Source organism: Nomascus leucogenys, chromosome 23, assembly GCF_006542625.1.
Source record: "Nomascus leucogenys isolate Asia chromosome 23, Asia_NLE_v1, whole genome shotgun sequence".
Taxonomy (NCBI): domain Eukaryota; kingdom Metazoa; phylum Chordata; class Mammalia; order Primates; family Hylobatidae; genus Nomascus; species Nomascus leucogenys.
The window spans coordinates 18041835-18066687 of record NC_044403.1 but is presented as its reverse complement, the minus strand read 5'-3'; the positions used below and the strand labels follow the sequence as shown (position 1 = coordinate 18066687).

Below are 24853 nucleotides of genomic sequence, written 5' to 3'. Positions count from 1 at the left end.
CTGCAAACAATTTCATGTAGTATTAATAATTCCCAGGAGGGATTTACTACAGCCAGAATACTTTAATTAAAATTCCACTTTTTCCCCCTGACATACCTCTACAGATGTCCAAAAGTTTGTACCCTATCATTAACTTACGTTATTTTGTGATGATCCGTGTAACTACCAAGTATGTTTCATACAACTCAGGAAAGCTGAGTTGTATATAAATATTACATAAATCAGTGCTAAAGTATTCATCCAATAGAACTTCAAGTATCTAAAGAGACAACTTTTAAAAAGCTATCATTTCCTATTCTGGATACTATGTTCTCTTATACAAACCTTGGTTCAAGTGACCTGCTGCAGAATTAAAGAAGTACGTAAAAGAAGGGAGTAGAGCGAAGAATAAAAAGCAGTAGGGTAAAGGGTGTGAAATAGAGTGTAAGAAAATAACTAGGATTTGGAATGTAATAAACACAAAGCAGAGGGTAGCAAGCCATAGCATAGAAAAGAACTGGTATCTGAAAAGAATCAGTATTGATAAAATCTTGAAAGCAGGAAAAAGCTAGAAATAAAAACAAAATGAATCTTTACGTTTGATCACAAACAAGCAAAATATTCAAAATTAGACATTAGGTTCCTGACGGGAAACAAAAGAAACATCACCCTATTAAGAGTGGGGCTACTAATAGTATAAGTTAAATTACACTTACTGGAAATTACTATATAATATTCAATGACATTGGGAAGCGAAAAAAATTACAAAGAGAACGCACCAAGTCTTGTAAACAGCGGTTATCTCAGAATAGTAGAATTAAAAGCAAATTATATTTTCCTTCTTTTTTTCTGCTATAAAGTGAATGACTTGTGGTGCAATCTTACGAAGTCTCAATCTGTGTATTCTGCACTAAAGGCATTATATTAACACTATTGTATTTGTGATACATTCTACCTTACCCTTTATGTGACAATTCTATACTGTTTGTCAAATTGTAAGTAAAATTGCGAATTCGTGACCAAAAATTTTCCACACCAGCAACTTAAGAACTACAGCAATATGTTTAGAAAACTGCGATCCCAAACAAAAAATCTATACTAGGTGAGACAGGATGACATTGACTTTAATTCCAGTACACTCACTACCACATGATGCTCATTACTAGTGCTCACTTTCCAGAACCCAAGAAGCTGTGGAAGAATGGAGTCCTTTCAATGAAAATCAACTAGAGGCAATACACAACACAGTTACTTTGAGGGGTTTTTTTCAATATAAAGAAGATTGCCCGGAATCCTAACTCTCCTGTTTCCCAAAAACGACAAAGCCAAAAAGTCACTCTTCACACATCTGAAACCAAGTTTTACCTGAACTCATCCTAACATATTAGCTCTTTTACCTATTCCTCTTACTATCTAAGGCAAGAAAGCTTGAAAAGAGAAGCAGTAACACATTTCACTGAAACATATTTTGTAAAGGAGGATTCTAATTCCTAATGCTTCACCGCTCTAGATGTCTGCGGATTTCAAATCCTAATACCACGGCGTCCTGCCCCCCCGCGAGATTCCAACAGTACTACGGGCCCTATGGGAGGAGGAGGATTTGAGAAACACTGCAGGATAACGATCGGTGCAAAGACTTTGCAAACAGTAGTCCTAGGAAGGAAAGTAAGAGTGAGAACATTGGAGACAGCAGGGGGTACATGGGTGGGGAAACCCATTTCAAATGCATGAACTGACCACAACCGGAGAAAGGCCGTCTGTCTTCCCAAAAGTAAAATGGTGAGTAAAGTGGAGCAAGCTAAGAAAGTCAACAGCCATTAGGCATTGACAACGATTCCGAAACAATTAGCTATCTTAATTCGAGGGGGTAAACGGGGGTGGGACCCTGCCCTAAAGGGTCATTTTGAAAAGAACCCCTCCCCATTTGAGGCGTGTCGGCAGAGCAGCTCACAAATCCCAAGTCTACATAATAAGCCGAGATAGGGATACTCGGTCTGCAGTCGCCCCAGGGACCAGATGAGCGCAGGTGTATCTGCGGAAGCTCAGGTTACCATGAATATCATTGGGCCACGGCAAACCCTCCCTGCCCAGCCTCCCGGAGCCCCGGGCGCGGGTCTGCACGGGCCCCGCGGCTTGCCCGGACCCGGCGAGCGGACGCCTCCGGCCGCAGCGCCCTCGCGCACCTGGCTGCCAACACCAGTTGAAAGCAGTCAAAGTGAAGGCAGGCGGACGCGGCTCCTGGCACCGCTCCGATTCCAGCACACAAAGGCGGATTTTTAAAATCGAGAGACTCAAAGCCGCCGGACCCCCGGATCGGCGCCTTTCGCCAAGGGGCTCTTACCTCGGATCCGCCCTCGGGGCCACGGCTTTCCCGGGAGACGCCGCGAGCCCAGACGAGGTGGGAGGGGACCGGGAGAAAGCCCCCCAATCTGATTCGCGCCCAGCCAGTCGTCCGCGAGCCGCGGAGCCGCCTCCTGCGCCCAGCTGAGGAGCAACGATCTCCGAGGCGAGCACAGCGCCGGCCTCGCGCCGGGCGATACCGCCTCGCTAGCTGCTGCCTGTGAAGTCTGGAGCCGCCCGCCCGCTCGCGGCCAGTGCCAACCGCGCGCCGCGCATGCCTAGTGCCCGCGCGAGGAACGAGCGAGCGGGCGGGCGAGTGCGCGCCGCGCAGCCAGGAGGGGAATCCGCTATCCGGGTCTTGCCGGCAACCGAGCCGCGGAGTTCTGGTCGACTCCAGCGCTAGAGGCTAAGCGGCCGGTGAGGTCGCGTGGGCGGGAGAGGGACTGGAGGAAAGGAGACGGGGCGCTGCGCCGAGTTATCAAAGCCGCGATCAAAGTCGGACCAAGGCAGGGAGTCGACCGCGAGTTTCCAGAAGTGCCCTAGCAGGACTGACTAGCAGCCAGGAGGCGCGGGAAGGGGCAAAGAGCGTGTGGAGAGCTTCGCCCCCGGCGAGGATGGACGCCCCGGGCGGAGGGAGCGCTCGGGTTGCAACACCGGGTCTGGCTGCACACCTCTTATCCCCTGCCCTTTGGCGGCAAACAAGCCGCACCTAATGACCAGCCAGGCTTCGTCTTCCTCCTCTGGCCATCGGGCCTATTTTCCCCCTTTTGTCGCTTTCCTCTTTTTTTTGTCTCTCCAACCCATGCGGTAAACTGGTGGTGCCCAAGGCCCTCCATCGGGTCCCTGAGAGTCTCCCAACTGCCGGTCCTTAGCGCCAGCCTGCAAGCCCAGACCCGCCTCGCCCGGCTGCCTGGGAGCCTATTTTTCATGTAGCTCTTGCCAAAAGCCCTGATGTGGTTTGAAGTAGTGGAGGCTTCTTTCACTTTGTGCCTCTCGTACCTTAACCAACCCTCGTAACCTCCTCTCTGAGTAGCTCATGGAGCCTCTAAGAGAAGTCCATGTTCTCATAGACATTGTGTTTTCTCACTCTTAAAACTCCTCATTGTCATAGCTACTCCCCCAATCCCCCCATGCTGTCCTAACTTCGAAGTCAGTTGACTTCCAGAAGTCCACGAAAACCTATAAATTAAATTCAGTTAAAAGAGATTGGACTTGCTTGCTTTGTGAAGCAAATAAAAGCACAGTCAGGGAGAAATGACATAACATGCCAAGGTGGACATTAAAACCATTCTAAAAGTTGGAATCGATCTAACGGCTAAGTCCAATCCCCTATTTTAAGTGGGAATCCTCTCTCCAATATTTCCACCGGACCACTATCCACTTGAACATTTCCAATGTTGTAAATTTGTTTTTATAATTACATATAACCATGATTATTTGTTGAATATTTACCTATGCCAGGAACTGAGCAATTTACACACGTTACTCCTAGTCCTTAAAATGAGATACGCCTTATTATACCTATTAAACACATTAGGATAAATGAAACCCAGAAGTTTCCTTCTTTTTGCCAAAGCCAATGCTGACGCCAGAATTAACAACCAGGTCTGCTTAACACTATAGCCTGTATCATTTATGAACATCAAATCAACTTCCCTGATACTACTGGTCTTGGTGCGGCCCCTAGGAACCACACAATATGAATCTCATTCTTTATAGACACTGCAAGCCTTGAGATAGTAGGAGCAACTATTAAGTAACCAACAGATCTAATACATTTCTTCAAAAATTCTTTTAAGTGTTCTTCAAATAACAGTGAGCTGCCATAATCACACTACTCACCTTGCTTTGAATGTGTTTTGATTTTTCATTCTCCTCTCTAAATTGTGCACTCAGAATACAACATTCAAATACAGTGGGCCAAGAACTGAGTTCCAGTTCTCCAGCTGCTGATCAGCCACCCCTTTGATCCAAGCACACACTACCTAGATTCAAATAGAACACCCAAGTCTATTTCACATGAACTAAATTAAACCATATCTTCCACCTTACATAGTCTATACTTATATGTATTTAAATCTTAATTTTTGTTTTATTCTTATTAAATTTTATCATGTTTGTTTTAGGACATAATTTCTGATAAATACTAGTGATCACTTATAAAATTTGTAAATTTAATAAATATATCTTATTTGGCTCCATTTACATCTAGTAAGAAACAGTAACACAGAACAGGCTTTAAAAAGAGCCTGTGATATTATAAAATATATATTTGGTCTTCATCCGATTTCCAGACATATAGCTCCTAAAATCCTTGAAATCTCCAAAGTGATGAATATCTTTTTGTATTTTAATGAATTGGGTGATGGCTGGGGGCTCCTGGATAGCTTCAGGATGGGGACTTGTCATAGGAAGGACCAAGACATGATTAGTGTGTTGGGACTTTCAGCCCCGCCCTCTAACTTCCGGGGTTGATTAAGCTGATCACCAATGGCCCATGACTTGATCAGTCACACCTACGCAATAAAGCCTCCACAAAAAAAAAAAAAAAAAAAAAAAAAAGAATGGGTTACATGCACTTCCAGAGAGGGGAACATGAATAACTAAACACTTGGAGATTCCTGGATGGCAGTGCTCCCAGAGAGGGCATAAATCACCCTATGCATCTCTTCAACTGTATCCTCTGTAATATCCTTTATAAGAAAATGGTAAACATGTTTCCCTGAGTTCTGTGAGCAGGTCTAGCAAAATAACCAAACTCAGGGAGGGAGTCACGGGAACCCTAATTTCTAGTTGTTCAGCCAGAAGCACAAGTAAAGCCCCCTGGGGCTTTTTTGTTTGGCATCTGAAGACAGGGTAGTCTTGTGGGACTGAGCCCTCAACCTGTAGGATCTGACGTTATCTCCAGGTAGATAGTTTCAGAATTGAATTGAAGACACCCAGCTTGTGCTGCTGCAGGATTGATTGGTTGATTGCTGGTAGGGGAAATTCTCACACACTTCTTGGTAACCAGAGCTTACAGAAGTCTTCTGTGTTGATTGTTGAATAAGAGAATAGAAAAAAATACTTAGGTGTGGAGTTTCTTTTCCCCTATATCTTCAGACAGCCCACTGCCAAAAGAGATCTCCAAGATAACAGTCATTTATGAACCAACACTTTTCAAGCAGTTTAGTTAATGCAACCATACCATAACCAACACGGAGTTCATGAAGGTTTTCTAGATGTTTTGCTGAAATAAAGATTTACTGTTTCTAGCATCCCCAAATCAACTGGTCCAAGAAACTCTTTCAAAAAAAAAAGGAAGCTAGTTAGGAAGCTAGTTAAATAAGATCTGTTTTCAGATTAACCCATTCTGGTATTAGTGATCCCCACTAAAACCATTGTTAATAATCTGGCTTATACTTTTGTTAAGAATCTATGTCAAACTTACCTATTTGGAGTATACACAAGTTTTTCCTTTTTGAAAATCTCATAAGTTTATGTTGGCATTTGGGATGAAAATGATGTAGGAATTATGTAGAACGGAGATAGATACCTGGAGTGAATGGGGCATTCAAAATACGGAGCAGGCCAGGCACATTGGCTCACATCTGTAATCCTAGCACTTTAGGAGGCCGAGGCCAACCTATCATCAGAGGACTGGAGGTGGAGATTAGCCTGGGCAACATGGCGAAACCCCATCTCTACTAAAAATACAAATATTAGCCAGGCATGGCGGCAAACGCCTGTAGTCCCAGCTACTTGGGAGGCTGAGGCATGAGAATCACTTGAACCCGGGAGGCAGAGGTTGCAGTGAGCCAAGATCATGTGACTGCACTCCAGCCTGGGTGACAGAGCGATACTCTGTCCCAAAATATAGGAGCAGAGTCTACAGCTGGGTATAAATGCTACATACAGAAAATGTGGAGAAATTATAGTGACTGAATTTTATCTGGGGAGTAAGAGCTATCTCCACATTACCCAAGAGTCAGAATTCTTCAAACATCCCTGTTCACTCCCACTCCCCAATCTGATGTATGAATATAATTTAGGGACTGCTGTGTATACCTCTGTAGACTCACAGCCTTAAAGCCATATAACATAAAACATATCCATGAGTAAATCAAGAAAAGGTACACTGTAGCTTAGAATATTATTATTATTATTATGATCTAAATCTTCTAAATATAACTTGGTAGACAAGTAATTTCAGGTTGGCTACCACCCTTGTTATTATTTCACATTGTTGAAAGAACAAACCAAATTGCCTGGATTATTATATTTGTTCTCACTTTAGGAGGTGCTTGGGCTTGCTTCTTACTTTGTGACTGATGTTTATATTTCTTGTTAGTTATGGTTCTTTACACCCATTTGGGTTAACAAACTCAATTTGCTTTAGCCTTCAAATGTCAAAATGCCCTAATTTCTTTTGTAATATGTAATTAGAAATGTATGGAAATTTTGAAGCATGATAGGAAGTATTCTTAACAAGGAAATTTTTTCCAAATATAACCTCTATTTTCATCAAAAAGAAACTATATTAGTTAAAAATAAATAAATGAATATACAACTTTGCTTACCCATGGATGAAATCTTTTGCTTTTCCATATTTTTTAATAATCAAGAATTAAGTTTTCCACAAAGGGAAGAAAATCCAACCAGTGTTACTTGAGTAAAAAGCATCTGAAAAGAACTTGAATCTTTTGAAAAATTTAATGAGTGTGAAATGGTCATTCATTCAACAAATGCTTTTGGACTCAACTAATAATTATAATTTGAAATAATAATGTAGTTGAATCCAATAGTGTAGCTGAGGTAAGAGGGTAAATCAAGAGAGACCTTTGAAAGAAGGAGAAAGGGGAAAGAGACCAAATGAAACACATGAAAAAGGTAATGAAAATCTAAGAAAAAAGAGGAAACAAAATAAAATGTAGAGGACATTGGGAGCTCCTTCAGGCAAAGAACTCCCCATCTTATACACTATACTTATATGCATGTAGAGAGTTGGCATGTATGTTTTTTTAAGCTTCACACAGAAAGGTAAATTAGATGATTTGAAAAGTTCTCCAGCTACACATCACCTGGATCCTGCATAAAATATACTTTGATATGCATTGTAGGACTCTGAGATAGTAAAGGGAATCTCTCAGGGTCCAAAATGAAAACAAAACAAAACAAAATCGCTGAAGCAGGTGGGGTGGGCAGTAATCTTTTAAATAAGACTAAAACCGGCTACAAGGTGAAGAAGCTAATCTTTTAAATCCCATGTTAGCTGACTCTGCTGGAAGGAAGTCAGTATGGTTTCAGGTCCTTGGGCCCACAAGTTCCCAAGAGAGATAGACAGAAATCCTCTTTGGAGAAAAATAACCTCAAGTTAGTGTCCCAGAATTTCCCACAAATAAACATCAACCAAATAGGAATTCATAATCAAAGATCTCAAGCCATAGAAAATTCTGCTGACATGAGTGTTAGCAGAATAAACAAACATAACTCGATTTATGAGGCAAAAAAACTAATTCGCTATGATCTGGCTGTATAAAGAAATTAAAAATTAAAATCATAAATAAATATCTAAGATGACTAGGCATACATGAAAAAGAACCCACTAGAACTTTTGGAAAAGAAAAATATAACTGCTAAAATATAAAACCCCATAAATGAGTTAAAGAGTAGATTAAACATAGTTGAAAAGAATAATGTAAGCTACATATGAAGAAATTATGCAGAATGCATCACAGAAGGTGAAAAAAGACAGAAAATAATAAACATTAAGAGACATGGAATATAGAGAATGTTAAGGTATTACTCATCTCTAATTAGAATCCCAGAATGAGAGACTACAAAGAATGGAGTAAAGATAAGAGAAGACACAATAGCTAACACTGTTCCCAGATTAACATAGGACATGAATCTACAAAAAGAGGAAGTCCTGGCTATGTCCATGTATCAAGTAGGATACTTGAAAAGAAAATGAAATAGAGACAGTACATATACATGTATCACATAAGATGCATGAAAAAAAGCAAACCAATATAAACTACAGTGAAATTTCAAAACACCAGGGGAAAGGCAATCTTAAAAGAATCGAGGGGGGGAGTATTATTTACAAAAGAAAAACAAGTAGGCTGAATAATTTTCAACAGCAATATGGCAGCCAGAAGAGAGTGGAATATCTTCAAAATCTTGAATGAAAATGGCTGTCAACCTATAATTTAGTGTCCAGAAAAATTACATTTTGTGAACAAAAATGGAATTAAGACATTTTTATATTAAAAACTATTGTTTTTACCACCTTCACTAGATGAACTTCTGAAGTACACTTTCAGATGAAGGAAAGTGACCCAGTAAGAAATACTGGAATACAAGAAAAAATGGTGAACAAATAAGCTGATTAACATTTGGGTTAATATAAAGAGGCCTGGTCTGTACAAAATGATATTAATAAATAATATGAAATTGTGAGGCTTAAAAGACACAATTTAAATGCTAGAGAATAACTTAGAAGTGAGAAGGAGGATAATTAGAGTTAAATCATTCTAAGGTTCTTGTATTGTTTTGAGGAGGTTAATATATTAATTTTAAGTGTCCTTAGGAAAAATATTCACAATAAGATTTTAAGAGAAATGATCTATGTGGTACTTCACAACCTCAATTTTACAGGTAAACACACACACATACAAAGGTCATAAATCGTAGAGTTAGTATGTGATGAAGTTGGGATTTGAATTCAAGCAGAGAACATGGTTTTGACCATTATGCTCTAAATATCTTAAAGACTAAAAGAACGGAACTGTGATGTAGAAATTCCAAACCAGTAGAGGAAGGGAGAAAGAATAAGAAGTAAACAAATATTAACAATCAATCTTCCTCTGTAAGCCATAAAAAAGCAAGACAAAAGAAATGTAGAAGAAAAGGAGACACATAGAAAGACAGAAGATAAAGACTGAGGAGAAAAACATTCAAACATGTAAATAATCACGATATAAAAGGACTAAACTCTAGTTAAAAGACAGAGTCAAGGTAGTTTTTAAAGATATAGCTATATGTTATTTACAAACATAAGAACATGGAAAACTTAAGATATATCAGTTATATAATAATTAAAGCTGGTATAGCTATGTTGACATCACACGCAATGGACTTCAAGATAAAAAAGCATTATTGTGGCTAGAAAAGGTCATCACATAATGATAAAATCTACAAGAGGAAATTGAAAAACCTATTATCACAGTGTAGCTATTTCAACACCCATTCAACCACTGTTAAGTTATTGATATTTCTCTATATCTCTCTCTTGATATATATATAGATTACTTATATAGAGACCTATATCTATCTATATATGTATATATTATACATATAATACATATGTGGCATGTAGCAATTAGAGAATACACATACTCAACAAACCCATAAGAAATATTTGTAAAAATTAACCAGCATACCTTAATACATTTCTGAGAATTTGCATCATCTAGAAAAGGGGTTAAAAATCTTTTTATGTAAAGGACCTGATAACAAAAGCTAAGGTTTTGGAGGTCAGTGGTCTCTGGTGCAACTACACAACTCTGCCACTGTGTAACTCAATAGCAGCCATAGACGATACATAAGCAAATGACCTTAACTATGTCCCAATTAATGTAAGACCCACTAAATTTGAATTTTATGTAATTTTTACACACCTCAAAATATTATCCTTCTTTTGTGTTGTTTGACCATTCAAAATGTACCAACCATTCTTAGCTTGCCAGCTGTAGAAAAACAGGTGACAGGCCAAGTGTGGTCCATAGGGTGGTGATTCATTGACCTCTGATCTTGACTCATCTGTTTCTAAGGCAGTAGTGTTAGAAATCAATAGCAGACTAATTTTTTAAACATTTAAGTTTAAAATGAAATTTTAATTAATTGTATATTTTAATTTCTAAAGATTAATTTAAATGGGATTTAAAAACAGACTCCCTGCCGGGCATGCTGGCTCATGCCTGTAATCCCAGAACTTTGGGAGGCCAAGGAGGGCAGATCACGAGGTCAGCAGTTCAAGACCAGCCTGACCAATATGGCAAAACCCCATCTCTACTAAAAATACAAAAAAAATTAGCTGTGTGTGGTGGCACATGCCTGTAATCCCAGCTACTCGGGGGCTGAGGCAGGAGAATCACTTGAACCCAGGAGGAGGAGGTTGCAATGAGCTGAGATCCCACCACTGCACTCCAGCCTGGGTGACAGAGCGAGACTCCATCTAAAAAAAAAAAAAAAGGACTCCCCAATAATGTATGATAGAAGAAGAAATCATAATAATAAAATTTATAAATATGTAAAACTGCAAGAAAGAGAAATAAATTCTTGTATATTCTGTTAACAAAATATTCTATAGCGGTGAACATGAGGAAGCAACCACTATGTTCCACAGTGTAGATTACTCTTAGAAACTTAGAGCTGAGTGAAAAAAGTCATAGAAGATTATGCACGATAAGATATCATTTTTAAAGAGCTCAGGAAAGCATAACTAAATGATTTATTATTTAGGAGCAACACACGTTTGTTAAAAATTTGTTTGTAAACAAAGGAATGTTCATCACAAAATTCAGCATAGTAGTTACCTCTGAAAGGCAGGAAAGGAATGAAATGAGGAAGCTAACACAGGTAAGTTGTATTAGTATTGTAAGGTGAATCATAGGTGCTCATCTTAATTACTATTCTTGTCCTTCCTGGGAGAAAAATTGTGGAATTGCATATGGTAGGGAGGACCTTAATGCAGGGAGACAACCATGGCTAGGGAAAGGCTAAAAGAGATGAGACAGAATGACAGAAGAAGGACAATGGAATTGTTGCTCTAATTTGTGGTGAAAGTGCTCCAGTCATATTCTCTTATTTACCTGGACTCAGGTCATCAGAATGTCTCATTCCCTATTATCTCTGACATTTGAATGACTGATGAGCTCTGTAGATTTAAAAACAAACAAGCAAACAAAAAACTCCTTTCTGAACAAGAGCACAGATACTCTGTTTCCAATTTCAAATGTGAAAGTTTGTTTTTATGGTTTTTATGAAAAGGTTGATTTCCTCCAGAAATTTTAATGTTCTGTATAACTGAGGGAAATTTAATTTTTGAATTTGAGAGTTATTGATCCATTTACTAGTAACAGCTGAATGTTCTTTAAAATGCAAAAGAGACATTTGTTTTATCTTTTTGAGAGAATGGTGCTGTTTGTTCTGCAGAACTGGAAATTTGCCATTTACAAACAGCACTTATCTCACTATTTACAGCTTTTTCTAATCAGATCTAGGCTTTTTATTTTCCTACTTGTGCCTAAGCAAAAAAAAAAAAAAAAAAAAAAAAAAAGCAGATGAGAATGAAAAGGGAAGAAAATAAAATAACTGTGGAGGAAAAAATCTTCAAAAAACTATCTATTTAAAATTATAGTGGAGCTTTAAAATGGAATTCTACTATACGATCGAAAAGAATGAGGTGGTGACATTACTAGCTAGGATAGACAGCAAGATATATATTTATTAAGGTGGGGGGAGACAGCATGTTGCAATACATTATGTAGTATGAATTAACTTATGTAAAAAAGAATAACAAATAAATATAAGCCAACATTTTACCAGTATTTTTATGGGAGAGGGGTGACAGTGTAATAGGAGTCACTTTCACTATTTCAGTTAATTTACACCTATAATTGAATTTTAAGCCATGGACCTGTATTATTTTGTAGCAGAGAAAATTTAACTTAGTAATATTTTATTATTCATTGTGGATTTTTCATGTTTCTCAATTCTTTACTCCTGCTAGGACTCGGGCAGATTTTTAAAACTCCCATCCCTAATGTCCAAAGTTGCATTTTTGTATCTTTAGGATTGCTGAGCTAGAATAATCCTTAGGCTATTTAACAATTCCCCCTGGATAAGCTCATTGGCATTGCAAACACAGACACTGTTTCCTTTAGTTGGCACCCAAACTTTCTTCTTCCTTAACAGCAGAATCCTCAGCAGGCAAAATAAAACGAAAGAAAACTCCTATTACGAATTTGGAAAGTTTTAAAATGCAAATTCACATTTATCAATAGCTATCTCACTGAGATCACTTGTACTCAAGGTAATTCCAACAACCTTAAAGATCATTTTCCTGATCACAGCACAGAAATCCCAGTTTCGTTTTTACTTTGGTTTTTTTAATCAAAAATTCATTGGTTGCTAAGAATTCCCAATTTGGGCAAGGCAAGAGCAAATATATCCCACAGATTTTAAATGTAACTTCATCTTAAAGGACTCAGAAACACATACACAACCCCCAACACACACACAGAGAAAGAAAGAGAGAATCTCTAAAGTGTACTATAAACACGTGTTGGCTTTCCAAAAACACTAAGTTTCGTATCACTTTAATGAACACTTTTTAAATGCAAATCTTTCAAAGTATTTTCTTCACTTTATCATATGAAGGATGCATTTCTTTCTTTCCTCTCTTCTTTCCTTCCTTCATGCTTCCTTCCTTCCTTCCCTCCTTCCTTCCCTGCCTCTTCTTTCTTTCTTTCTTTCTTTCTTTCTTTTTTCTTTCTTTCTTTCTCTCTCTCTCTTTCTTTCTTTCTTTCTTTCTTTCTTTCAGACAGAGTCTCACACTGCCACCCAGGCTGGAGTGCAGTGGCACAATCTTGGCTCACTGCAACCTCTGCTTCCCGGGCTCAAGCAATTCTCCTGCCTCAGCCTCCCAAGTAACTGGGATCACAAGCATGTGACACCACGCACAGCTAAATTTTGTATTTTTAGCAGAGATGGGTTTTTGCCATAGTGGCCAGGCTGGTCTCGAACTCCTGACCACAAGAGATCTGCCCGCCTCGGCCTCCCAAAGTGCTGGGATTACAGGCATGAGCCACTGCACCTGGCCAAAGGATGCATTTCTGATCTTATTAACCACACTCATCATTCTGGGCATTCATGACTGTACTACAGAGGTACACAACTCTTTAATCAAAACCCTTGCAACCAGATGTTTTTAGTTTTGTACAGGGAACATGGTACTTATACCATATATTCATCCCACCCCAAATAAGGTCTGTAATTAACACATTATTTCTGCAGCAAAACATATTCCCACAAATTAGAATGAACTTCCTAAGTTGCCTCACATCAGTTCAGATAAGATTTGCTGCCAAACAAGTATAAGACAAGTTAGGCTTTGCTACCAAATGGAATTTGAAAACAAACAAACAATCCAAACAAACAAACTTAAAAAAAAAATGAGTCTTTTGATTTGACACTGCAGATAAGTCACTGCACACTTATATAACAGTGACTAAAAGGGTGCCTGAGTTGTTTTGTCTTGGATGTAGAGGTCATGGCTATCATTTTGAGGACTCGAGGTCTGCTTCTCTAAGTCTTCCTGCCTCTATGCAATCTGGCATCCTCCCATCTGTTTTGTTGCTATGAGTTCCTCTACCACCTTTCCTGTCCTGTTAATTTATTACTTTTAATCTGCTGTGACTTAATGAAATAGATACCAACATTATAATTATGTATGAAATTAGAGTAAGTAGGTTTTACATCAGAAGACCAAAAGTTGTTTTATAATAAGATATATAAACTTTGCTCATATTCATGATAAAAGCTATTTCAACAATTTAGAGGCTTTTTTGTTTGCTAGTGATTTGCACCTGTATTTGCAATTTTTGAGATACTTATCTTTAAAAAAAACCCTCCACTCCCCACTCTGAGAAAAAAAGAGAGAGAAAAAAAGAGAGAGATACATTGTCTCATTTTATAGATGTCGTCTATTTTCAGGATCTGACACCTTATAAAACCATATTATTATAATATATGCATATATGACATTTTGGTCGTCGAAAAATAAGTTAAAGTTTAAAACTTATTCACTCTAGCACAAAAAAAGATTATGACGATAAATAGTGAAGTATTTGTAAAATATTAAAAGTAGAATCTCAGCATGACTTTTGTAAACAATAACAGTCAATTGCCAATATTTTTATTATCGCTCAACTTGCAAGTCCTTCCATATTCTGCCCCTGCCTTCTGCATTTATCTTCCTTTATTACTGCTGTCAGCATGAGCCTTTCCACAGCTCCAACATGTAGAGCCCTTCAGCAGCAATGCCCACACAGGCCATACTTATCACTGCAACACATAAGAAATCTGAGGAGGCCGGGCGCAGTGGCTCATGCCTGTAATCCCAGCACTTTGGGAGGCCGAGGCGGGCGGATCACGAGGCCAGGAGATGGAGACCATCCTGGTTAACACGGTGAAACCCCGTCTCTACTAAAAAAGTACAAAAAAATTAGCTGGGCGTGGTGGCGGGCACCTGTAGTCCCAGCTACTCGGGAGGCTGAGGCAGGAGAATGGCGTGAACCTGGGAGACGGAGCTTGAAGTGAGCCGAGATCACGCCACTGCACTCCAGCCTGGGAGGCAGAGCGAGACTCTGTCTCAAAAAAACAGAAAGAAAGAAATTTGAGGAGGAGTAGAGGATCACAAATGGAAATCAACACAGGAATGTCCAAGACTCAAGGTTCCCGGAGGGAAGTAGCCAAAGCTTGTCAAACATCAATACCAAGTGTTAAGAGAGAGAGGTAATGAAAGCCCTACTCCAGAAGAGTACCGGGAGAAGTAAGAACAAAGAAACCCAAATCAGGTGACTCAAACATAAGAAAGCATCTTGAGGGCCTCTGACTCACCCATTTAGCAAAGGTCCAAGTACCTGCCAAGCACAGGGATGGGCCCTGGGGATACAAAAAAAAAAAAAAAAAGTACGAAATGGTCCCCACCCTTCAGGCATGCAGTGTTGTTAGCAATTAGACAAGCATAAACAAATAACGACAACCATATACCATGCCATACCAGTACAATTTAATACCAGGCGCTACCTGAGCACAGGGAAATGAGTGCCTGACGCTGCTGTGCAAAACCAGCAGTGACATCACAGAGACTTGCTGTGCTTCCTTTCACTGAATGGCTTCCAACTTCCATGCTGCTCCTCCAGCGCTCTGACATGCATCCGCCACAGCAACTTAGCACTTGCTCTTCCCTTGCTCTAGAGCACTCTTCTTCCAGATTGCCACATGGCTCACTCACTTCATTCAGTTCCCAGCTCAAGTGCTACCTCATCAAAAAAGATTTCTCTGACCAACCACCCTATTTAAACTATACTCCTACCCTGCCTAAACCCATACACACACACACACACACACACACACACACACACACACACACACTCTCACTCTCTCTCTCTCTCCCTATTGCCTTACATTGCTTTTTTTTATCACAGCACCTATCACAATCTGAAGATCTTGTTCAATTATTTATTGTCTGTTTCCCTCATGTAAATTCTGTGAGAGCAGGTATATCTGTCAGTTTTATTTATTGCTATATATCCCCACTGCTGGGCAGAGTTTAATGAATGAATAAGGAGAAATTTGAGCTGAGTTATGAAGAACATGTAGCAGTTTATCAAGGGAATGGGCCGGAGGTGGAGGCAGGAACACAGAATGCACATAGGCACAAATAACAAGGAGTCAAGGCACTGTTAAAGGAACTTAAAGAGGGAAATAAATAATCTGTTCCTGGCACACAGTGTGCTTATATTACATGTTATTAAATAAATGAGTGAATGAGTGAATAAATGGTTGAATTAATAAACAGAGTTGTGCTTTAGAAAGTGTGTAAGGGGGCCGGGCATGGTGGCTCACGCCTGTAATCCCACCACTTTGGGAGGCCGAAGCAGGAGGATCACGAGGTCAGGAGATTGAGATCATCCTGGCTAACATGGTGAAACCCTGTCTTTTCTCTACTAAAAATACAAGAAATTAGCCAGGCGTAGGGGCAGGTGCCTGTAGTCCCAGCTACTCGGGAGGCTGAGGCAGGAGAATGGCAGGAATCCAGGAGGTGGAGCTTGCAGTGAGCCAAGATCGCATCACTGCATTCCAGCCTGGGTGACAGAGTGAGACTTGGTCTCAAAAAAAAAGAAAAAGAAAGTGTGTAAGGGGGCAAGTCTGGCACTAGATTTGCGGCAGACTGTCTTGCAGCTTCTAGGGCTAACTCAGGTGAGGTGGAGCTGCTAGGGTCCTGAATTCAGAGATCCCTTAATTGACAAGGAACATTATGGCAAGCCAGTGGCTGAAGTAACTGAGGAGGAGAAGAATGATCAGGAACTCAAGGAGACTCAGCTCATCAAAGCTGCTCCAACAATGACAACGAGTTCTGTGTTTGAAGACCCCATAATCAGTAAATTCACCAACATGATGATGAAGGGAGAAAACAAAGTACTAGCCAGATCCTGTATGACTCAGGTTCTGGAAGCTATGAGAAGTACCATGATGCTTCTGCAGGGGAACAGGCAACCATTGAACACAACCCCTACACCAGAGGTCCCCAACCATTTTGGCACCAGAAACTGGTTTCCCCAGACAGGGGAGAGGGGGTTGATGGGAGAGGGGTGGAAGGGATTGATGATTTCATCAGGCATTGGATTCTCATAAGGAGTGTGCAACCTAGATCCCCGCATGTGCAGTTCACAATAGGGTTCTCACTCCTATGAGAATCTAATGTTGCTGCTGATCTGACAGGAGGTGAAGCTCAGACGGTAATGCTGGCTTTCTCACCTTGCTTGCTCGCCACTCACCTCCTGCTGTGTGGCCTGGTTTCTAACAGGCCATGAACCTTACCACGCATCCGTGGCTTGGGGGTTGGGAACTCCTGCCCTACACTGTCTTCCACTAAGCAGTGAAAAACTATGAGCCTGTGATTGGGCTGATACCCATCCTCAAGGGAGGCCATTTCTCCTGGATCCCTGGATCCTTACCCTACCAATATCACCACTTCCTGGCCATAAAGTGGATGACCACTAAGTGGCACCAGGGGATGCTGATGCCAGCCAGAGAAGCTGTCACATGGGCTGCTGGAGGCTTTTTGCAACCAGGGCCCCATGATCAAGAGGAAGTATGACATGCACAAGATGGTCGAGGCCAACCATGCCCTGGCCCACTACTGCTGGTGGTAGAGATTCCAGAAGGAGCTCAGGGCCCTTCACTGCAAGAAATACTGTGAGCCACTGCTACTTCAAAAAACAGCTGTGGGTTAAGGATGTAGTTCCTCTTTAAGGGCCGGCAGGCCTCATGAGAAGGATGGAGCAGCATATTTATTGCCTGGTAATCCTTCTTTCTTTGAGGCTAAAATTTGCTCTCTCTCTGTCCCCCTCTCCTTGTAAAGAGAGAGCATATTGTCTTGGAAACGTCGTCCAAGAAACTTAGGACTCAGGCTTCTCTTCCCTCAGCTTGGGATGGACCTTTGGATGATATAAAAGGAAGCGGTTTTAGGTATTAGAAAAGATTTTGGACCTTTGGATGATATAAAAGGAAGCAGTTTTAGGTATTAGAAAAGATTTATTAGAAAATTCTCACAATGAACTGGTATACCATGTGGTACAGTACTACCATTCACTAAAACTGTCTGGAGGGGGAAAAAAGAAAGTGTGTAGGATAGATTGATGGAATGGAAGATAGGAAGTAGAGAAATCTCAAAGGCTAGTCTTCTATAAAGAGAAAAATCAGGCTCCAAAATGGCCTTAGCCCCTTCTCCCCCACAACCCCACAGAGAACCAAAAACAAATATATAGAGCTGAGATTATCACTAGCAATATACAGAACTCAAATATGAGGAGGAGATAGTTCCTGAGACCACAGAAAAGTGAAACAACTTTGAGCAGAGAGTAAGAAAATCAGAATTCCATATCCAGCACATGCTTCCTCCTTCCTGGCACCAAAAGTGTGGAAAACTTCCCTTTTTCTACACTGGAAAAAGTGAGATAAAGGTGGGCAACAAGCTTCTCTACCATCTTGGGTTCCCTAGCAGGAAACCTGTCCCTGCCTCAAACCACAGGAAGCATACCAGGTGCTGTAGGTAGAAATATCTCTGAGGGCTGCCAGACACAAGGAAGGGAAGTGGAACTACCATCCCCAGCCCTGGACACTCTGCTCTGTAACTTGGCCAAAGAAAATGCCAAGGGTGGGTGCAGTGGCTCATGCCTGTAATCCCAGCACTTTGGAAAGCCGAGGCAGGCAGATCATGAGGTCAGGAGATCGAGACCATTCTGGCTAACATGGTGAAACCCCGTCTCTACTAAAAATACAAAAAAAAAATTAGCTGGGCATGGTGGCACGCGCCTGTAGTCCTAGCTACTTGGGAGGCTGAGGTAGGAGAATGGTGTGAACCCGGGAGGCAGAGCTTGCAGTGAGCCGAGATTGCACCACTGCACTCCAGCCTGGGCAACAGAGCAAAACTTTGTCTCAAAAAAAAAATAAAAATGGAAATACCAAATCAGAGTGTCCAATCAGCAGCACCATGCAGCAGGAGGTACATTCCACAGGTTGGTCCCCCTAGGCACAAACCCCTAACCATCCTTTCCATATTAATAGGATATCCTCTTTCAGACCTCCCTGATTAAAGACACGCTATGTGAAAGTACACAGTCAAAGAATTAAGAAGAAAAAAAGAGTGAAAAGGAACAAAGATCACCCACAATATATAGAAAATTACCTCGACAGACCAAATCCAGGAATTATTGGTGCTCCAGGAACAAAAACAAATACCACATGTTTGCACCTATAAGTGAGAGCTAAATGATGAGAACACATGGACACATACAGGGGAACAACATATGCTGGGGTCTATCAGAGGGTGGAGGGTGGAAGGAGGGAGAGGATCAGGAAAAATAACAATGGGTCCTAGGCTTAATACCTGGGTGATGAAATAACAATAACACGGAATGTAAATGGACTCAATTCTCCAACCCAAAGGCACAGAGTGGCTGACTGGATAAAGAAACAAGACCCAACTATATGCTGCCTTCAAGAAACCCACTTCACCTATACGGACGCATATAGACTAAAAGTGAAGGAGTGGAAAAAATATTTTATGCAACTGGAAACAACAAAAAAAGCAGGAGTAGCTATAATTAGATAAAATAGACTAGAAATCAAATACTTTGAAAGCAGACAAAGGTTATTATAATGATAAAGGGGTCATTTCAGCAAGAGGATGTAACAATTTTATAACATTTATATATCTGTGCACCCAATGCCAGAGCTCCCAAATGTATAAAGCAAACATTAATAGATGAAAAAGGAGATATAGACTGCAATACAATAAAAGTAGGGGATTTTACTCTCCATTCTCAGTAATGGACAGATTATTCACACAGAAAATCAACAGAGTTAAAGTACACACAAGACCAAATAGGCCTAACTGATATTTACAGAGCATTTCATCCAACTGCTGTAGAATACACATACTTTTCATAAGTATATGGAACATTCTCCAGAATAGACCATATCTCATGCCAGAAAACAAGTTTCAATTAATCCAAACAAGTAGAAATCATATCAATTATCTTTTCTGACCACAATGAAAGAAAGCTAGAAATCAATAAAATGAGAAACCTCAGGGAATACACAGACACATGAAAATCAAACAACATTTTCCTGAATGACCAGTGGGTTGGTGAAGAAATTAAGGGGGAAATTTAAAAATTTCTTGAAACAAATGAAAATGGAAATACAACATACCAAAATCCATGGAATACAGCAAAAGCAGTAGTAAAAGGGAAATTTATTGCAATAAATGCCTATATCAAAAATGTAGAAAGACTTCAAATAAACAATCTAAATATACACCTCAAGGAACTAGAAAAGCAAGAACAAACCAAGCAAAAATTAGTAGAAGGAAAAAAATATAAAGGTCAGAGCAGAAATAAATGAAATTGAGACAAAAAAAATACAGAAAATCAATGAAACAGAAAGATGGTGTTTTGAAAAGATAAACAAAATCAACACACTTTTGGCTAGACCAAGAAAAAAGGGCGGGGCATGGTAGCTCACACCTGTAATCCCAGCACTTTGGGAGGCCGAGGTGGGCAGATCACAAGGTCATGAGATCAAGACCACAACCTGGCCATCATGGTGAAATCCCATCTCTACTAAAAATACAAAAAATTAGCCAGGCATGATGGAGCGCACCTGTAGTCCCAGCTACTCAGGAGGCTGGGGCCGGGGAATTGCTTGAACCCGGGAGGCAGAGGTTGCAGAGAGCCAAGATCGTGCCACTGCACTCCAGCCTGGCAACAGAGCAAGACTCAGAATCAAAACAAAAAAAAAAAAAAAGAAAGAAGACCCAAAGAAATAAAATTAGAAATAAACAAGGAGACATAACAACTAACACCACAGAAACGCAAAGAATTAGAGATGATTATGAGCAACTATTTGCCAACAAGTTGTAAAACCTAAAAGAAATGAATAAATTCCTGGACACATAAAACCTACCAAGATTGAACCATGAAGAAATAGAAAAATAATGAAGGCCTGAACTAAAAACATGAGAATAGAGAAGAGAGATCACATTTGAGAAGCAAGCCAAATTGTCATATGATTGATGTGGAGGAGTCAAAGAGGAAAGAGGATTCTGATATGGGTGTCCAGATGGGTGTTAGTGCCATTGGCTACGGGGTAAAACCAGGCAAGGGGACTGCAGTGGGGAGATAATCCATTCCGTGTTGGAGATCTTGGGATTGAAGTGCCTTTTTAACAGGTGAAGACAACTAATATGTAGCGTAAAGTGTAGGCCTAGGAGTATAGTCAAGACAGAAGACAGATTTGATATAGCATGGATGTCTTCATCTTCGGAATGTTTTATTAGAATAAGAAGACAAAATGTAAGGACCACTTAAGAAATCAAGAGGCAGAAAGAAGAAAAGGAGCCTCCACAGAAAACAGAAGCAGCAGCTACTAGGGTGATAAGATGAAAACTGTGGGTTCAGGCCCCATGAAAACATGCAGTGTGCTGTCTAGCTCACCAGTCCCAGTGCCCTGGCCCATAGGAGAGACTCAAATACATAGGAAAACTGAACCAAGTAAAGCAGGAAAGAGGGAGGGATGGAAGGGAGCTTGGAAGGAGTGAATTGGTTAATAGTAAAATCACAAATGTAGCAAAAAAGATAGTGATAGCTAAGTATTCAAAATATATTTTATTTTATTTATTTATTTTTGTTTGTTTTGTTTTGTTTTTGTTTGTTTTTTGAGATGGAGTTTCACTCTTGTTGCCCAGGCTGGAGTACAATGGCGCGATCTCAGCTCACCGCAACTTCCGCTCCCTGGGCTCAAGCAATTCTCCTGCCTCAGCCTCCCGAGTAGCTGGAATTACAGGCATGCACCACCATGCCTGGCTAATATTTTGTATTTTTAGTAGAGACGGGGTTTCTCCATGTTGGCCAGGCTGGTCTCAAACTCCTGAACTCAGGTGATCTGCCCATCTCAGCCTCTCAAAGTGCTGGGATTACAGGCATAAGCCACCCCGCCCAGCCTTTTTTATTTATTTTTTGAGACAGGCTCTTCCTCTGTCACCCAGGCTGGAGTGCAGTTGCAGGATGATGGTTCACTGCAAGCTCAAACTCTTGGTCTCAAGAGATCCTCTTGCCTCAGCCTCTCAAATTGCTGGGATTACAGGTGTGAGCCACCACACCCAGTCTGAAATGTATTTTATTAACATGCCAGACACTGTTTTGACCAGGTTACATAGCTTAATTTAGTCAATTCTTATGACAACCCTGTAAAGTAAGGATTATTATTATCCCCACTTTACAGATGAGAAAATGAGGCACAGAGAGGTAAAGTTGCCTAAGGTGACACAGGAAATCATGAGAGTGGCAAGATTGAAACCCAACTGTCCTGCTTCAAAGCCGACATTTATTTGCACAGATGGAAGAGTGGGCTTTGTGAGGGAATTTAAGTGTGGGCAGTTTCAATGGAGTGGCAGCTTTGTGGCCTGGGAAGGTGAAAGGAAGGTGAGGAAGTGGAGAGAGCAAAGATAAACTGCTGTTGCAAGGAGCTTAGCTAGGAAGAGAGGATAGACTAGTAGCTGGAAGGGAACATAGGAGTGACAGAAGCTGTTTTGTGTTTTTAATGAGCAAGTCTGGAGCATGTGGGCTCGATAGATTCTGTTTACATTACACTGAAGAATTTGCTCAAGGAAAACGAGGGGGTTGGATAAAAAGACAGATTCCTTCCAGCTCTGAGTCTACTATTCCACAACTTTGAAATTCTTTCTCAGTGAAGCCAGATGGAAGATTTTACTTGATGAAATTAGTTGGAAAAAATCATTTACTACACTTTTAAAGAGGTATTTAAATAGAAACCCAAAGACCTATTTATTCTAATATCGTTTTAATTCATGAGCTTTTAATGTTTTCCCAAGCTGGTCTGTGACATTTCTTGGCCTAAAGAGAAATCTAAAGTTTTTATTGTCTTTAGATTTGGCCTAATGACATGTTTCTGCTTTCCTGTCTAAGGTTAGGAAAGAGTCAAGGTCATCTTGGGTTCATATTCTTTTTCTCCATTGCCTTTTCCTTTCTGTCCTCTGCCCCTCTTTCCACACAAAGAAAAAAAAATAAGTGCAGGCAGTTATAAAAAAGCCATGTTTCTTTCACAATACATCTTAAACTAATGTAATCACTCGTGTAGGTGTTTTCTGCAATTTTCTGTCTACTAAATATCCCTTGAAACACCTCAGCTTTCTCTGAACCTGGTATCTTTCACTTATGCTAAACTTTTTATTTTCTCCTTCTCTTCCTATGAGCAAGAGAGAAGGATAGACTAGTAACTGGATAGACTAATAGCAGTGGATGCATGTCAATCCCAGAAATTACCCCAGAGCCTCATTTTATCTCTACATCACTGCACAAAGCCCTTTCTCAGCACACCTGCTTCAATTATACGTATTCCTATTTTTTTCATACTTTTTGCACTTTTCTATCTCCAGTTGCTTCTTTTCCTATCCATACCTCAGTTTTCAGTTATCCCCTAGTAGGGGGCTATAAGAAGGGGAGAGATGGCTGCAAAAAATATAGAACTCATTTTTTCCAGCTTTGTGTTTTGGCACCTACCAAAATTGGTATATCCCCAGTTTTGGAAACTCACTATACTTCAAACAAAGTAACATTACATTTGGAAGACACATCTCAAAAGGAATTAGAGAGCTATTCACTTAGCAAATCTTTGCTCCTTGCTCATTTCTATTCTGGGCACTCCTCCATACGATGGATGAATAGCATTATCTCTCAGACAAATGCAAATAATCTTCATAGAGACATCTTTATGTTTTTCTCTAAAGTATGGTAACTTTCTAGCTCACAATTCCCTGGAGCCAGGTGATAATTAAAGTGTTTCAGGTTCAAAGGCATTCTCTCTGAAATTCCTGATGAGCTAGCTTCAGACAAGAATGAGAGTAAACAGAGATGATGATGATATCATAAGTTGATCAGGTTATAATGTTAATAAGTTGGAAATGAAATGTGGCTGCCTAGTATCAATAATTGACTTAATTCACATTTTCCCTGACACATGTAAATCCAAATCCCAGCATTCATAATTGTAGTTACCATATTTTGGCAGGCATATGTACCAAGCTGAGATGAACAGAGCACAAATAATCTCTGTCAGTACTGTAGCCTATACCACAGTGGCACCTCATTATAAAGAGATCTAAAACATTTTGTGACAGCAGGCAATCCTTCTCTAGAAATAATAGCAGAAACCTCAATATCTCTAAATCTAAATAATGATTTGCACCCTTTATCTTTACAGGACAGGCTTTTGAAATTATAACATATTTTAGAATACTCAGCACCTGGGACAATCTAAGTGCTTCTCTATATAATTGAGCAACATTTTCAAATATTGACCACCCTGATGATTCCAAACCATGTAATTAGCTTAATCAAGTATACTTTCCTCCATCTTACTCTTGGTAAAACCTATTTTTACATTATTTAATACAATTAAAAAGCCATTCTTTTTTCCATTTCTCCTTTTTTTTTTTTTTTTTTTTTTTGAGACGGAATCTTGCTCTGTTGTCCAGGCTGGAGTGCAGTGGTGCAATCTCGGCTCACTGCAAGTTCCGCCTCCTGGGTTCACGCCATTCTCCTGCCTCAGCCTCCTGAGTAGCTGAGACTACAGGTGCCTGCCACGATGCCTGGCTAATTTTTTGTATTTTTAGTAGGATGGGGTTTCACCGTGTTAGCCAGGATGGTCTCAATCTCCTGACCTCATGATCCACCTGCCTCGGCCTCCCAAAGTGCTGGGATTACAGGCATGAGCCACTGTGCCCGGCTATTTCTCCTTATTTTTATTTTTTTCTTAGTTAATCAAGAGTGCTGAAAACCTAATTTTTAAACCACAAAAATTTTTCATTGGAAAATCTTCAATTTTTAGGATATGGAATACTTTAGCTTAAAACAATTAATTGGCAAATGACCGATGCAAATGCTTTTTATTAAAATTTTACTTCTATTTTTACAAGGGCTAAAAAAAAAACTAGAATATCCGCTTTATACCATCTAATAGTTAAAATTCTTCTGTATGTGAGAATGTGAAAGTCTTCTGTAAAAGGAAACGTTTTCTCTAAATGAGTTTTTGAATGAATCAATTTCCTCTATTCCCAGTCACAACAGTTTCTGAGTTTTTGACAAGTCTTGTCTCCTAGAGTTTCTGGTACTCTTTC

General features: G+C 40.0%; 1 protein-coding gene and 1 pseudogene across 1 annotated transcript in view; one reads left to right on the top strand and one right to left on the bottom strand.

Moving 5' to 3' along the window:
• Positions 1-2724, bottom strand: part of EPS8 (epidermal growth factor receptor pathway substrate 8) — a 177220-nt gene extending 174496 nt beyond the window's left edge. Inside the window, exon 1 of the mRNA XM_030804826.1 lies at positions 2321-2724. The gene's annotated coding sequence lies outside the window, so the exon portion shown is untranslated. The remainder of the gene's footprint in view (positions 1-2320) is intronic.
• LOC100593679 overlaps positions 1-17306 on the top strand; it is a 37611-nt pseudogene extending 20305 nt beyond the window's left edge.
• Positions 17307-24853: the final 7547 nt, after the last annotated feature.